This window comes from Portunus trituberculatus, chromosome 42 (assembly GCF_017591435.1).
Source record: "Portunus trituberculatus isolate SZX2019 chromosome 42, ASM1759143v1, whole genome shotgun sequence".
Taxonomy (NCBI): domain Eukaryota; kingdom Metazoa; phylum Arthropoda; class Malacostraca; order Decapoda; family Portunidae; genus Portunus; species Portunus trituberculatus.
In genome coordinates, this window is record NC_059296.1 from 25296803 (window position 1) to 25314403 (window position 17601).

The following is a 17601-nucleotide window of genomic DNA, read 5'->3' on the forward strand; positions in this document are numbered from 1 at the left end:
CGTATCATGCTCATAATATTTTTTTCATCATATCTTTGTCTATGAATTGAAATGCCACTCTAATAATAGTCAACATTTTTTACGAAGACTCGCTCAGCTAGTGCACTGTGCTATAGTGGAACAATACGACCCTCAGTTCCAAGAAATGGGAATAACAGACCGCGAAAAGTACCACCAAAAAACATCTATATAAGTCTAGGCTGCACTAGCTGACAAGGAGAAAAAAGATGAGCAGAGGCATCCCTGAGCCAGGAGCAGCTCACCTCATTTGTCTTTGCGCCTTTGTCCAGGCTTCTTCTACAAGCTCTCCGGGTACCGACGTTTGTTTCAGCTGGCCTCTTCTTCTTGTGCTGCTGTTACGTTTGTCATGGTTGGTACATTGGCGTTTTAGCCTTCGTTACACTTTTTCTTCTGTTTTTTTTAGTATTAGGAGGGGGGGAGTGATGATTTTTTACTAGTTTAGTTGTTTGGAGGACGCTGGTGAGGGAGCGCCTTCTTATTTTGCTTCCTCTCCTATCTTGCCCTCTGTAGGGCTTTGTTTTGGCGGGGGGGGGATGAGTGAAGGGGATTTTTCCGTGTGGCCCCACCCCTTTAACCAGTTGTTACCGGGCTGATGGTTTGGGAATTCAGGGGCTTTTGGGGGTAGAGTTGTTTCTCGCCCCCTATTCTCTCTTCTCCGGTCTTCCCCTTGTTGCTCCCCGGAGTTTGGAGTCACTTAGAGCCACCTCCTCTGCCCGTATTTTCAACGCACAGAGCAGGCTTGGCTCCTTGACCCTGGTTCAGTAGTTTAAACCTGCCCAGCTTTTCCCCTATTTGGGTTACCACTTTTTGGTTGCCCCTTCAGGGATGCTCCGTTGTGACGTTACCTCTCGTGGGTATCTCCTACGGAAAAGAGCTGCACGTCCTCCATTTCCTCTCTAGGATTCGAAGTTCATAGCTTGGTGCCAACCTTTCTGTTGGCGTTTCCCGCCCAGAGACGGACCGGTACTCTGTCCTCCTCGGTCTCTCATGTTCCTTGAGGGTGCACCCTGCAAGCTGTGCCTTGAGGGTGTGCCCTGAGACCTGTAGAGTCAGGGGTACACCCTAAGGGGTGTGCTATTGAGCAAGCCCTGTGAGCTGGGTCTTGATGGGGGGCCCTAAGGAGTGCTCCACGAGGGGTGTGCCATTAAGCCATATCCACACGGTCGAGCAGTGTCCATCGGGCATGAAGGCTTTGCCCATGTACGATCAGTTTCAGCGGGCAAACCATCAAACTGTCCGCTCCCGGCGCCATTAGAGGGCAGTGGATGGAGGTCTTCCGTCACTGCCAAACGCACGAGGTAAGGTGCAGGCAGATCCACTGACTACCACTGTTACTGTACGTAAGAGTTTGTAAGAGTTTACTTATGTTATGGTATAGCTAGTCGTCCTCTGTCATCATAAGAAGTGTTTAATATTTTTCTATGTGCATGGAAACACATGTACGCGTATTTAAGTATCAGTATTTGATGTCACATAAAGGTTTGCCTCTACACGATTTTATATGGGTGTTTGCCTACCCTATAGCCTCAGGGTTAGCCTCAGGGCATCACAAGTCTTCACTCACGAGAGAGAGGGCACGAGATTCAGATGTGCGCAGAGAGACAATAAGGTAAACATTGTATTCTTTGTAGTATTAACCTAATGTCATAGTGCCAAATTGATTATATGTGGAGTTTATAACTAGTATAATGTATTGAGTGTTTGTACAAGTGAATAATATTACTTATAAGAACTACTAATATAGGGAAACTTTGTTCCAAACAGTTCTTACGGTCAAGCCTACCAAAATAAATTGTCAGAGGAAATACTGCTTTCCCTCGACCCTACAACGATGGCTTTGATCAGTAAAATCACATCAGTCGTGAGTCACTAGAGATCCTGCTAGAGCGCCTACAGTAAGAACTTATCTCCTAGTAAGAAACCCAAGTAAAAACTCAAGCCTAGAAGAAGCAAGACGCCAACCCGCAAGGCAGCAGAGAGGGGCGCCGCAGTGGAATGTGACAGGTCAGCACTTGACCCCTTCACGACAACCACTCCCTTGTTCGCGCTGTAGGCCTACAGCTCCCATGCACCGCCATTTTGTGGCATCCCTTGGTCACAGGCAAGAATGTTATGAGTTTGTACTGAAGTGATTAGTTTAAGTTAATGAAAATTACCCACATGAATTAATATTAGAGTGGTAATTTTTATTTCGCAACCAGTATATACTTAACTCAGTGCTGACACAAGTAAGTATTAAATATGTCAGATACTGAAAAAAATTGTGCCGTGAGTGACTCTAGGGAAGGTGAGGAGGAACAAGTGAACAGGGGTGGAAGTTATGTACAAAGTGTGAGAGGGCGAGTCATAACAGAAAAGGGAAGAGAATATGAAATTAGTAAAACAAGGAGAAGGGCAGATTCCTTCAAAAGTAAATGGAACCATGCCACTAATAGAATTATGAAAACCCTTGAAACCGTAGCTAACCCATTTGATCTGCAGTCCTTGCTGAGGGAAGAAGGAGAGTTATTTGACCAGTATATTGCTGAATATTCAAAATTGGTGGAATTAGAACCACAAAGGTCAGAGGAGATAAAGGAAGAGTTGGAAATTAACCAAGAAGCCCACCATGAAATATTACAAAGTATAGAATGTAGAGAAAGAGAGTTAGAGGTTGACAGGGGATCAATTTGCTCTAGTAAACAGTCTAGATGTTCTAGAGTGTCACGTACCTCATGTTCATCTGAGCAAAGGAGAATGAAAGCAGCAGCTGTAAAGCTAGCCGGACTTAAAAAGAAAATGGAGTATCATAATAGCCTAGTAGAAGCAGAAGCTGAATTGGCTAGAGAAAAGGCAGAAGCTGAAGCTAGGCGAGTTAGAGAAAGGGCTGAAGCTGATGCTAGAAGGGTAGAGACAGAAGTTGCATTGGCAAGAAGAAAAGCAATAATAACACAGATAAAGAGAGAGAGAGAGAGCTAGCAATTGCCCAAGCAGAGCTTAATGCATTCAACTTGGTTGAAGGGGAAGAACAAAGGCTTCCAAATGATGATGAAAGTGTCGGAAAGCAAAGCCACCTTCAACAATACATTAAGTCACAAAATGAATTGAAAGCACAGGCAACAATACATTGTCACAAAATGAATTAAAAGCACAGGCAATTATTGCATATCAACATAGTACTGATGCCCTGCCTCACAACAGTGTTACACTCCATGACCTAAAGGGGCCTCCCTCTTGTAATAAGGATAGTGAATTGGTGATATGTGGTAATGCAGATAGACAAATAATTAATGAACCCCATCAGTGAATCTCAATCCTACAGCTCAAAGTTTTGTACCATATTCCCATGGACCCACTCACAATGTCAGCATGCCTAGCAATAATGTTAATACTGTAAGACAGATTTGTCCAGATCCTTCCCAGCTTGTGGGGAACTTTGCAACTAACATGTTTGATCCCAGGTGGAAGTCTCCAATAGAACCAGAGATCTTTAGTGGAAATCCTATGGAATTTCCAGTTTGGGTAAAGAATTTTGAAACCTTTGTAAACTCTAAAGTTAATGATGAACAAGGGAAGCTTGCTTGCTTAAATAAATATACAAGGGGTGAAGCAAAGGGTGCTATTAAAATGCTAGTATACCTTAATTCCAAAGGTGACTGACTGTTATACAAAGGCAATGCGTATTCTTCGGGAAAGATTTGGAGGTGAAAGCATCATAGCTGATGCTTACACAAGAAAGTTAAAGGATTGGCCTACAATTCCTCATGATGACGGACCAGCCTTAGTAGCATTTTCGGACTTCCTGCAGTGCTGCTTGACTGCAAGGGAAAGTACTTCTCTCATGTCATTTTTAGATGATCCTAGGGAGCAAAGGAAACTGCTTATAAAACTCCCATTTCACATAATTAACACAGTTGGAGAGATGTAGTGGTACAGTCGCTCACAAAAGTATCGGTGCAAAATTCGTCGAAACATTGTGGAACATGGGGAGCAGCTAACCGAAATTTCACTGTCTGTCTTGTCGTATGTTTGTAGACCTGATGCTTGTAGTTGTCCCTCTACACACTCACTCTCACTGTCCCTCTACACTCTCTGTCTCTCTCTCTCTCTCTCTCTCTCTCTCTCTCTCTCTCTCTCTCTCTCTCTCTCTCTCTCTGACCTTTAATTCCGCCTTTCTTTTCTTTCCGCCCTTTACTACAGATGATCTTACTTAGTTAATACTGTAAGTCTCACTCCCGACGTTTCGAAACAACAGTCTGCCGGTTCGATTCTTCCAAACCAGCAACATACAGGCATACCAACCCTCCCCAGAAAACCTGATCGAATACGTCCAAAGCTATCGGACCCTTATGCACCGATAGTTTTGTGAGCAACTGTACATTATAATCCAAGTAACAGTAATACTCCTCACAGTGAAAAATACCACCACCCATCCTTTGAAAGTTTATGTAACTTGATTCAGTTGGAGGCAAAGAAAGCAAGCAATCCTTTTGTTTCTGACAGTCCATTAAGTGCTGAAGAATGTAGTCAGAGCAGAAGTGGAACAAAGGTATTCAGATGGAAACCAAGGGATTCAAACACTACAACAAAGTATAAGGGGAGTAAAACTTTCATGGCTAAAGCAAATTAAGAAAAACCTGTGTGTTCCTTTCAGAGTAAAGTAGATGTGCAAGCCAACAAACAATCTCCCAAGGAGCAGGAAGGAAAAAGACAGATCTGTCACTATTATACAACGGACCATGACTTAGATGATTGCAAGGAGTTTGCTAATACCAGATACACTTTTGCCAGGGAACAGAAGTTGTGTACAGGATGTCTAAAGCTGGGTCATAAAAAGATGTATTGTAGGAGAAAGAAAACATGTAAAGTGTGTCAGAGATACCATCCCATAGCTCTCCATAATGACATGGTAAAATGTTAGAGCCAAGAGGTGGTGGAACAAATTACTCAGCCCGAAGGTGATAAAACATCCATAGCTGTTGTAACAAATAAGGTTAAAGTGACTGAGTCAGTAACACATGACATGCACAGCATGATAGTCCTTGTGTGGCTCCATCATGTCAGTAATGAAGAACACAAAGTCTTAGTGTATGCTTTGTTAGATGAGCAGTCAAATGCTTCATTCATTAAGGAAGGCACCTTAATTGAATTGGGTGTTAAAGGGCCAACAGTGTCACTTGACGTCCATACAATTAATGGTAGACAAATGACTGATTCCATCAAGGTTCAAGGACTTAGAATAAAAGGTTATAATTGGTTCAAAGCAAAGAGGGCAGTTGCTGTATGCCTTAAGCTCCTAAAGAATTTTAAAAGGAAAAGTAACGGCAGTGATAAAGTTAAAGAAGAGAAATATGTGCCAGTAAATGTAGCAGAAATTGAAGAAGCAGAAAGGGAAAATAATAAAGCAACTGCAAGTGAAGGCTTTCCCAGCTGAAATAAATGTACTGAAATCAACTGCAAAGTATAAGTCACTAGTTAAAGGGAACAATGGTAAAAGAATAAAGGTGATAGACAAGACCAGTTCTCTATACAAGCTAGATTCTTTCATTGATGAGTATGGTGTCTTGAGAGTAGGATTTAGGCTTGCCAATTTAGAAAGTGCATCTAAACATCCAGTGATCCTCCCCAAAGTTTCCCACATAACCGATCTGATAATATGCCATCACCATAAAAAGGACAAATCATCAAGGCAGGGGCATAACTTTAAATGAAATTAGATCATGTGGATACTGGATAATTGGAGGATCATCCCTTGTGTCCAAGCATATTGCAAAGTGTGTTACTTGTCATAAAGTCAGAGGCTCAACACAAGGACAGAAGATGGCAGACCTGCCCATTGACAGACTAGAACCATCACCTCCATTTACATACTCTGCAGTGGATTTCTTTGGCCCATTCTATATAAAAGAAGGCCGTAAAGAACTTAAAAGGTATGGAGTGCTCTTCACTTGTATGGCATGTAGGGCATTGCATATTGAGACAGCCAAACAGCATGGATACAAGTTCCTTCCTCAGTGCATATCGTCGCTTTGTAGGATGAAGAGGGCCTGTTAGACAATTGAGATGTGACCAAGGAACTAACTTTGTAGGGGCTAAATCAGAATATACAAAGAACAGGCAGAAAATGAATAATGATAAAATTAAACAAGAACTTATGAAAGACCAGTGTGATTGGGTTGTATGTAAGATGAATGTACCCAATGCCAGTCACATGGGAGGTATTTGGGAGAGGCAGATATGCACAGTGAGAAATGTCTTCACAGTGTTACTTGATCATCAGCATGGTGCACAGTTAGATGACCAAGATCTGAGAACCTTCTTAGTGGAAGCTGAGAACATAGTTAATGGTCATCCTCTAACTGTGAATAATTTATTTTCCCCAGACAATCCTACACCACTAACACCAAATAACTTGCTAACCATGAAGACAAAGGTGTTACTGCCTTCCCCAAGCATATTTGTTAAGGAAGATTTATATTGTACAAAGAGGTGGCGCAGAGCACAGTACCTGGCCAATCAGTTCTGGTCCAGGTGGAAAAGAGAATATGTGCAATCTCTACAACTTAGAAATAAGTGGACAACACCAAGAAGAAGCCTCAGTGTAGATGATATAGTTATTATAAAGGACCAGAATGTAGCAGTGGAAACTAGGTAGAATAACAGAAGCTCATGTTGATGCCGATGGGCTTGTAAGAAAGGTTACGGTGCTAGTGTCAGATTGCAATATTGACAACCAGGGGAAACGTACAAAGGCCAACAGGACCATCATAGAGAGCCCAGTACATAGTCTGATAGTGTTGCTAGAGAGTAATATGTAATGTAGACTGGAGCGTCCCCGCCAAGGAGCCATTGCAACAAAATCTACTGTGCCAATACTAATTCTAAGGCAAATGTTATTGTTAAATCTAAAGTAAATTGTTAAACAATTTAGGGGAGCCATGTTACTGTACGTAAGAGTTTGTAAGAGTTTACTTATGTTATGGTATAGCTAGTCCTCTGTCATCATAAGAAGTGTTTAATATTTTTCTATGTGCATGAAAACACATGTAGCATATACTTAAATAACAGTATTTGATGCCACATAAAGGTTCGCCTCTGCATGATTTTATTTTGCATGATTTTATTTGGGTGTTTGCCTACCCTATAGCCTCAGGGTTAGCCTCAGGGCATCACGAGTCTTCACTCATGAGAGAGAGGGCACGAGATTGAGACGTGTGCAGGGAGACGATAAGGTAAACATTGTATTCTTTGTAGTATTAACCTAATGTCATAGTGCCAAATTGATTATATGTGGAGTTTATAACTAGTATAATGTATTGAAAGTGTTTGTACAAGTGAATAATATTACTGATAAGAACTACTAATATAGGGAAACTTTGTCCAAACAGTTTTTACGGTCAAGCCTACCAAAATAAATTGTCAGAGGAAATACTGCTTTCCCTCGACCCTACAACGATGGCTTTGATCAGTAAAAACACGTCAGTCGTGAGTCACTAGAGATCCTGCTAGAGCGCCTACAACCACGTTAGTAGTACACCATGTCCACACCGAGTACTATTGCATATTGGTCACGACAAGACACTAGTACATTGATTGATTGATATATATATATATATATATATATATATATATATATATATATATATATATATATATATATATATATATATAAATCACATGAATGTCTGTGGAATGTAAGGTGTTTTAATTACAGAAATAGAAACAAACGTGCTGCAGCAATAAGGGATATAGCACAGACAATAAGCCTTCATGTAATCATCCTTCAGAGCTTCATATATAGCATCACAGGCTTCTGGTATGATGATGGACAGACTCTGCTTGGATATCCTCGTACTGTATTGGATGGATGTGTAGCAACATCCAGTAGCCAGGTATCTCGGAGTTGCCTTTACACGTGCTGCTGGTGTAATGCTTTGCCTCATATTTGTCTCGTCTCTTAATGTAGCTCTCCACTTTCGATACAAGAGTATAAAAACTGTTTATGTCCATCCGCACGTAATTGCGAAACAAAGTTTCATTTTTCTCCTGCAATTTACGTAGTGATTGTTACAAAGCTACTCATTCTTTCACGTCTCTGCAACCACTCCCAGCAACAGACACGTCTCTGTGGTCTCTTGTTTTTCTTTTTAATGCAGGCACCAATTATGATAGAATAGAGTGCTATCTTCTTTCAAAGTATGGCGCGCACCATGGTGATCGTACCGTACTGAACCAGTCACTCACAACTGCTGGCGTCCGACTGCCTCCAACCACCACATACCTTACGTGGGCACTTTGCCTTGTCAGGCACAGCTCGACCGTGCGGACATGGCTTAACCCCTTCAATACGGTGACGCCTATGTAGGCATCATGAAGCCCCAGTAGCAAATACGGTGACGCCTACGTAGACATCATATTTCTTTTCTGAGCTTTCTTCAGCTCAGTTGTCCCGTATAGTGTGTTGGATACCAACTACACACGCCGTATGCTGTCCTTGAAATCCTAGTGCTCCTCCCACCATCCTTGTCTCCACCATTCACTAAAGATAAGCTACATGCGTCCCACCTTGTGTCTAAAATTACCCAATGGCATAGACTGTTCCCATCTCTCTCTCTCTCTCTCTCTCTCTCTCTCTCTCTCTCTCTCTCTCTCTCTCTCTCTCTCTCTCTCTCTCTCCCTCTCGAAGATAAGTTACATCGTCCCGCCTTGTAACATTCGTGAAAACACACACACACACACACACACACACACACACACAAAAAACAAATTTTCTCTCTCTCTCTCTCTCTCTCTCTCTCTCTCTCTCTCTCTCTCTCTCTCTCTCTCTCTCTCTCTCTCCTTCATTTCCTCTTCCTCTCGAAAGATAAGCTACATGCGTCCCGCTTGTGTCTAAAATATTAACAAATGTCACTCTCTCTCTCTCTCTCTCTCTTTTTCTCCGAAGAGAGAAGCGTCCATCTTCCTCTTCAAAGGCGATGTAGTGACTAAAAAATAACGGCATAATACACAAAGACGACAAGTATGACAAGCTTGCACGAGTTTCCCGCGCTCGGGCGCGTGGCACTACTACCCGTATATCATACAGGCGGGCTTTTTTAACATCCAGCGCAAAGGGGTTAAGGAGTGCCCCCCGAGGCATGCGCCCTAAGGGGCGCAGCTGGGGGAATGGATCTGTTGAGGCTTTTTTCTTGCGATATTTGCTCTTTGATGAGGACAGCGGCCTAGGAAGTACCTTTTGAGTACTCTCCTGCTGCCTTTACCTCTGTTGTTTCCTTGCCCATTTTCTATGTTTTTCCTTTGTTGGCAGGCCTCTATATTGCATCAGGACAAGACTGCTTGCCCCATTGAAGGTTGTTCAGCCAGATTCTCCTTCAATGGACACAGGCAATGCTCCACTCATTCTCCCTGTATTCAGATGGACAAGTTTTCCCCCAGTGCTTGCAACGTCTGTTCCCAGTGGATTGATGCTATCCTCCGGGCTCCTTCTCCTTCAGCGGCTCCCCAATACGCTCTCCTCAAGCATCGTTGGTTATCTGCGCGTCGTGCCTGTGCCAAATAGGGCCTTTACCTACGGTGGGAGGATGAGCAGCTGGCACATTCTGTGCAGATCTTCCGACAGAGAGGCTCCTTTTCCGACCGCCCAGGGAGTGCATGTCCAGGACATGCTTCAAGCGGGTGTGGTAGAACCTACTCCGAGTCCAGTCTTCACTTCTTGGCTGTTCACATTGCCCAAGAAGGACTCCGGCATGGACAGACTAGTAGTGGATCTCAGTGCCCTGAACAAGTACATCTATCATCATCACTTTCGGATGCTCACGATCGCTCAGGTGCACCTTCATCTGCAAAAATGGGATTGGTTAGTCTCCATAGATTTAAAGGACGCCTACCAGCACGTTCCAATCCACCCACACTTCAGGAAGTTCTTGGCCTTTCAAGTAGACAGGATGTTTCCAGTTCACTCGGCTCCCCTTTGGCCTGTCCATAGCTCCCAGTCTTCACTCGTCTGACAAAAGTGGTCGCTTCCAAACTCTCTGCCATGGGGGGTAGACATCCTGATGTACTTGGACAACTGGCTTATCATCTCTCCGTCCCAGAGCCAGGCTGCAGCGTCCGTGGCTACTACGGAGTCTCTGGGTTTCAAGGTGAATTACCACAAATCTCTTCTGACGCCAACCCAACACCTTTGGTGGCTGGGCATGGAGTGGGACACTGTTTTCGTAAGGGTTCGTTTGTCGCAGCAGAATACCAACAAGACTCTTTGCAAAGTTTTTCGGGCCTCTGTCTCGAAGACGATGACGCACCGCCAGTGGGAGCCTTGCTCGGTTCCCTAAACTTTGCAGCAGAAGTCGACTATGGCACCGCAGGCTTGTCAGAGAGGTGAATGCATTTTTCCTCCCAAACCCAGAGATCTTCGTTGGGTTCCTCCCCATCTCTCAAGGCTTCTTCAGCCGTGGTTAGAACCCCATTTCCTCTGTCGCTGGGTGCCTCCTCTCCCGTCCCTGAGAGTCTCTACAGATGCCTCGGAGCACGGCTGGGGCTACCAGTCCTCCCAGGGTCATCAGGATCACGGATCTTGGGAACCTTACCTCAGGGCGGCACACATTAACGCGAAGGAGCTACACATGGCCCTTCACTTTCTCAGGGCTCACAGAGGTTTGCGCAGCATGGGGATCATTTTCAAGATGGACAACTCTGCAGCGGTTTTTTGTCTCAACCGCCAAAGCTCTTCCAAGTCGGAAACCCTGTTGTCTCTTTCGGAAATTATCATCTTAGAGGCTCACAGCTGGTCTCTCCACCTTTCAGTAGTCTATGTTCCAGGAGAGGAAAATCATTGGGCTGATGCTCTATCCTGAGACTTTCACTGCTTCCTGGCCCACCACTGCTCCAAATGTGGACCTCTTTGCCTCCCACTCCACGGCTCAGCTTCCCCTGTGCATCACAAAGAACAGCAAGACAGTGGCAGGGGGCCCAGATGCTTTCCTACTCGATTGGAACAGGTGGAGTCACATCTATTTTTTCCCTCCTCCTTCCACCAGAGTACTTCTCAGGGTCTGCCACCACCTACGGACTTTCGAGGGCAAAGTTCTTCTGGTAGCTCCTTGGTGGCCAGCCCAACCATGGTTCTCCAAACTATGGCGATGGGCTCCCTGTTTTTGGGAAACAACTGTCTAGTCAACTGTTTGACGACCAGACTACAGAAGTCTCTCCACCTTAACGCGTGGAGTTTCTCTGCCAAGCACTTTGACAGAAGTACTCCTCAGCGGCGGTAGAGAATATGTATGCGCCATGCTATGCGCCCTTCCTCCACCAGACAATACAAGTCTTTCTGGCAGGCATTCCACAGATTCCTCCATTCCCAAGAGACATCTCTCGTGTCAGAAGAAAAGGTTTTCTCTTTTCTTTCCTTCTTAGCACACGGGCAAGGTAGAGCACTCTCTACTGTCAGTGTTCACCACACTGCTTTGTCCGACCCTCTGCTGTATGGCTACGGGATTAAGCTCAATCCACGAGCAGTTACACTGCTCAAGAGAGGTCTTTTTCACCAGCGTCCCCTGCTTCGGCAGGGACGCCACCTTTGGTCTCTGCAACGGGTCATGGACCTTTTTCAGTTGGACTCTTTCAGGCTTTTTCCTTCACCACTTCAGTTACTGAAGAAGGCTCTATTCCTGACTGCCCTTGCCTCAGGCTTTCGGACCTCCCAGCTCAGGGCCCTCACTTGTTTTCCACAGTGGACATCTTTTGCTGATGACATGTCCAGCGTCTCTAGCTGCCTTTCCTTCTTTCTTGGCCAAGAACGAGCGGGAGGATCACCGTTTGCAGCCACTGTTAGTTCGTTCCTGCTTGATTCTCTCAGGGTGCTCATCATCTGTGCCCGGTGGCTGCCCTGAAGTCTTACCTGGATGCCACCTCGGATTCCCCTCCCCAGGCCCTTTTTGCCTCGGAGGAAGGTAAACAGTTGTCTTCCAGGAGGATCTCCAGTCTCCTCAGGGACATCATCGAGGAGGCTGACCCTGGCAAGGCTCCTTGAGCCCATGATATTCGGGGAGCTGCCTCTTCCCTGGCCTTCATGAGGACTTTTTCCTTGTCTAGAGTGTTAGAAGGGGGCCAATGGAGTTCTTCCTGTTCCTTTGTAACACGTTACCTCTCACATTCTTGGCAGGACACCCGTTGTGTTGCACTTGGGTTTTTCTGCCTTCACAGCACCCCCTCTGATTTATTTGTATTCCTATGTATTTCTGGCTTCCAGAAGCCATGGGTTGGTTGGGTTTCCAGTTGTTTTCTTTTTCAATAAAGTTGTGTTTTGGCCATATCGTCGTTTTTTGTTGGCCCTGACTGCAGCCCCTCCACCTGTGGTACGTAGCACAGTGCACTAGCAGAATTAGTCTTCCTAAAATACAAGCTTTGACGCCTTTGGCGAAAAGCCTATTTTTGGGAAGACAAGTGAAGCTAGTGCACATGAAGTTCCCCGCCCTGGCTTCGCCTTTCCTCCCCTCTCTGGTCAGGACTTATGTGGTATCTCCAAATGAGGTGAGCTGCTCCTGGCTCAGGGATGCCTCTGCTCATTTTCTTTCTCCTTGTCAGCTAGTGCAGCCTAGATTTATCTAGATGTTTTTTGGTGGTACTTTTCATAGTCTGTCATCCCCATTTCTTGGTTGAAAAAGAGGGTCGCATTGCTCCACTATAGCACAGTGCACTAGCTTCACTCGTCTTCCAAAAATAGGCTTTTCGCCAAAGGCGTCAAAGCTTATATTACATGCTAATTCAAATATCTTCAGTGTTTTTTGGGTTTCAGATTTTCCTGAATAAACACTCCATTTTTTTCCTCTTTATTCTTCATTATTTGTTCCTCTCCCATCAGATAGTTCCATACCAGTCTTCTCTTACTCTTACCCAGTTCCATTACGAGTTCCATACCAGTCTTCTCTTACTCTTACCCAGTTCCATTACTTGACATTTCTTGGCATTGAACTCTAATTTCCACTTCTTACTCCACTTGTATAGATTTTGTTTATATCTTCCTGCAGCAACAAACAGTCCTCTCAGGTTTTGATTATTTTTGGCAATTTTGCATTATTAGCAAACAAATTAATTTAACTGTTTACCCCATTTTGTATATCATTTACACATATCTGGAACATAATGGGGGCTAACACTGACCCTTGTGGAACTCTACTTGTTGCTTTACCCCAAGATGAGTATGTATCTCTGATCACAGTTTTCATCTCTCTGTCCTTCAAGTAATTTCTCAACCTATCTAACAGAGTTTCTCTCAGTCTTCCTATGCTCTGTAACTTCCAAAGTAGTCTTCCATGAAGGACTTTATCAAAAGCCTTTTTCATTACCAGGTAAACTGTGTCCACCCATCCATCTCTGCTCTCCAGTCCTTCTATTACTCGAGTAGAAACTTTATAAGTTTGACACATATGACCGTCCTGTCCCGATTCCAAATTGTCTGTTCGATATAACATATTTTCCCCACTACACTTGTTGTAAGTGAACTGGTCTGTAATTTAATGGCTTAGTTGAGTTTCCTCCTTTAAATATATTGGGATTTTGTTGGCTCGAGTTTCCTCCTTTAAATATATTGGGATTTTGTTGGCTTTCTTCCATTCTAGTGGTACTTTGTTGGCTCTCTTCCATTCTAGTGGTACTCTCACTTCTTTTAATGAACTTGTAACCGTTTCCCAAATTGGATCTAACAGCTGCTCTTTACATTGTTCTAGTGCTCAGCCTGATACACCTCCAGCCCCATTGCTTTTCTGACATCCAAATTATCTAGTTGTCTTCCAACATCATCTTTGTGCACTATGATTTCTTGCAATCCTCAGCAATGAAATGTCCTATTTGGTTCAGCAAATTCCACTTCTTCAGTGAATACAGTTTTGAAGCTATCACTCATTATTTCACTCATTTCCTTTGCTGTTTGGTATGTTTTCCCTCCTTTTAATAAATAAAATGTTTCCTTATTCTTCGTCTTACCATTTATGAATGTGTAGAAAAGCTTGAGTTCATCTTTGCTTTTTTGCACCATATCTTTCTCAAAGTTCCCTTCTTCCTCTCCATTTCTCTGCTTTTTTAGTTTCTTCCAAGCTTTTTATCTTCTATACATCTGGCAATTGTACCAAGCGTGCATACTTTTCTTTACTTCTTCACTCTTTCATTATATTTCTGTAGGAATATTTTTCATATTTCCCCTGTATTATTGTCCTTCTGTTCATAATGTTCTCCATTCAATATATCAGCAAAAAATTTTATCAACTATCAAAATCTACTCTTGCATAATTTAATCTCTTTTTCTGTATGTGTATCTAGTTGTATTGTACAGGGCTCAAGTGGGGCTCATAGTGTCCTGTCTCCACATTATACCATCTCCATTATACCTTAAACTTATGTACATTATGTGCTGTAACAACTTCATTATCCAATGTATTCCATTTTCCACCGTTCTGTGTGGAAAACTGTATTTTCCAATATCCTTCACACACTGCCTCATCCTGATCTTTTCATGTCCTCTTGTCCTCCCATCAACAGCACCAGGTCTTCTTTGTCTATCTTTTCAATGCCATTGACTATCTTGTACATTATGTTCCCAGGTTCTCTTCTATCTTGTAACGTTGGCAGTCCCATTTCCTTCAGTCGTTCTTCATATGTTAGGTCCTTTAATTCCGGCACCATCTTTGTAGCAATCTTCTGTATCCTTTCCAATTTTCTTATCCTTTTTAGAGACCATATTTCAGCCTTGGACATATCATGCTTGTGATGATTTTTTTCATCATATCTTTGCCCATGTATTGAAATGTCACTTGTATATTATTAGTCAACATTTTATATTATAGTTCAAATATCTTGCTTATGTTTTTCAGGGTTCTGATTTTCCTGATCACTCCCAGATCTTTTTCCTCTTTAGTCTTCATTATTTGTTCCTCTCCCATCAAATAGTTCCATACCGGTCTTCTCTTGCTCTTTCCTATTTCCATTATATGACATTTTTTGGCATTAAACTCCAATTTCCACTTCCTGCTCTACTCATAGATCTTGTTTATATCTTCCTGCAACAGCAGACAGTCCTCTCTGGTTTTAATGACTCTTAGCAGCTTTGCATCCTCAGCAGATAAATCTATATAACTGTTTACCCCAATGTGAGTGTTGTTTACATTAATCTGAAACATAATGGGGGCTAGCTAACACTGAGCCTTGCGGCACTCTGCTTTACCCCAAGATGAGTATGTATCTCTGATCACAGTTCTCATTTCTCTGTCCTTCAAATAATCTCTTGTCCATTGTAGCAAAGTTCCTCACAGTCCTATGTTCTCTAATTTCCAAAGTAGAGTGTGTGTGTGGTTGTTTTTGGTCTAGAGTATTCTGTGTGGAATTGCCAGTCTGACATAGAGACAGATCAGTGATATTAGATAATATAGTACCATACTTTTAGTACTCCTTTACTAATTATGTTTATGATTCTTCAGAGTTTATCGATAACTAAGAACCCCCACATGCTTGGCAGGATTGATGCTGGAGTGGAGAACTGTTGACTAAAGCAAGAAAGATTGCGCCATTGTTGATTCGTGCTGTCATCCATCAACCCCATGAAGCCTGTAGAGCCAAGAGGAACAAAGTGATCAGTGCCAAGGAGTGACAGCAAGCTAGCAGGAATTGAAGCCTTAAAAGGAGCTGCAGGAGAGATGAAGTGGATGATAGATAAATTTTAGTGCCTGTCAACCCTGTATGGTCCTGGCAGAATTGGCCTTGCATCATCACAAGAGTTAAAGAGATGAGTGGAGGATGAACTCTGCTGCCTGTCAACCCTGTATCCTGAGTGAATTGGCTCCCCCTTTTTCATCCTTGACTGTCTAAAAATACAAGTGAAATTTGACAGAAGATGGAGCTGTGAAAGAGATGAACCACATGTTAGCCTAGCAATGAGTGGTTGGTGGTCAAGAAATTGATTGTTGTGAGGCTGGGAACACTTTGACTACAAAAACTAACCTTTTTCCTCCATGGAAAGACATGTATGAACTTCAAAAAATAAATCTCAATGTACCCTACCCTATCTATAGTTATCTCTAGCTTTTGTACATATAGCCAAAAACTAATAAAGGTAAAGTGATTTACAATTCATTGTTATCTGCCTTCACTACTGAGGAAAATAGATTGCTAATCACTTCACTTTTACTAATTACTAGATATTTATCGAAGTAAATATACATCACTTTTTTGTTTAATCTATTTTAACAATTTTTACTAGATTTTGATTAAAAAGACATTTCTCTTGGTAAGGAAAATAAAAACTTACAACAAATCTTTAGACATCACTAAAGACAACAAACAAATTGTATAGAACCAAAAATAAAGAAACACCAGAGGCAAGCTGCATCCAAGGTTCTCTCCCTGATAACTAACTCAGCAGATGACCACTGACCCATCTAAGGAGGACAGGTTTGACTTCTGTCAGGCTTCTTCCTGCAAAACAAGGACAAATTTTAGATGCAAGTACATGTGGTAGCATTTGTTGATGTATGGACGAGGAGGAGGTAAGTGTGAAGATGAAGCAAAATGAGAGATAAAGATGAAAAGGATGTAGAAATAAGAAAAAGATATTGATGAGAGATTAAAAATTAGGAAGAACAGGAGAGATAACAAGGAGATGAAGATATATAAGATGGACAAGATAAAAACAAAAGAGAGACGGACACACACAGATCTAGTGCGAGGTACAGTGGATAAGAGGAAATGTTTCATGATTTTTAGGACGAAGGAAGAAAAAACAAGTTCATGAGAGAGCTTGAAGAGAGAAAATTGGCCAAAACTACTATCAAACAGGTCCAGGACAACACACAGGAAGTGGAGAAAGTGATTAGGTTGGGAAGATTTAGTGAAGGGGGTAGGAGACCAATAAAAGTGAGAATGAGATCGTGGGTGGTGCTGGAGGAAATTACGACAAGGAAAGGGAAGCTGGCTGATGATACTGAACATAAAGATAAAGAGAGATATGAACCTAGAGGAGTGGGAAAAAGAGAAAGTGCTAAGAAATTAAACTACGGAAAAAACGAGAAAAGAACGGAGATCGAGCAGAATTTCTACTGGAGGGTTCTAGACATGAGACTAAACAAGTGGTATCTACGGAAGGAGGAGGAGGCACGAAATTGAGAGTGATTTATGCTAATATAGATAGGTTGTTATTCAGCGTGTTGGAGGTTAGGGATTATTTGAAAGAAAAAAAGCCGGATGTAATGTGCGTCGTTGAAACAAAACTAAGAGCAGAGATCCATGTTAATTTTAAGGAGGAGGGATATAATAGCTGGAGAAGAGACAGAAAGGCTAAAGGGGGAGGAGTGCAAATAATGGTTCATGATAATATATATGTGGAGGATGTGCAATATGGTGAGGGCAAGGTGGAAGTAATGGGAGTAACAATCAAAACAGGAATTGAAAAAAAGAAAAATCAGTCACATATGTGTGGTGTAAGGCAAATATATGGGGAACTGAGGAACATGAAGACATGCAAAGGGAGGTAATTAAGTGCTTAGATAATATGATGAGAAGAGATGGAAGAATACTTTTAGTTAAAGACTTTAATTGTTAAAAAATAAACTGGAGAGA

The 17601-nt window shown here is 42.6% G+C and overlaps 2 long non-coding RNA genes across 3 annotated transcripts; both read left to right on the forward strand.

Moving 5' to 3' along the window:
- The first annotated feature begins 1212 nt into the window (after positions 1–1212).
- Positions 1213–1826, forward strand: LOC123517465. Its single transcript, XR_006678472.1, has 2 exons — positions 1213–1630; positions 1786–1826. It is a non-coding gene; the product is annotated as an uncharacterized LOC123517465 (long non-coding RNA).
- A 2348-nt stretch (positions 1827–4174) lies between these two features.
- Positions 4175–16115, forward strand: LOC123517464. 2 transcript variants are annotated; one of them, XR_006678470.1, is made up of 4 exons: positions 4175–7232; positions 7389–7524; positions 7715–7892; positions 15506–16115. It is a non-coding gene; the product is annotated as an uncharacterized LOC123517464 (long non-coding RNA). The 2 variants fall into 2 exon arrangements; XR_006678471.1 differs by having other exon boundaries at positions 4175–7524.
- The last annotated feature ends 1486 nt before the right edge of the window (positions 16116–17601 follow it).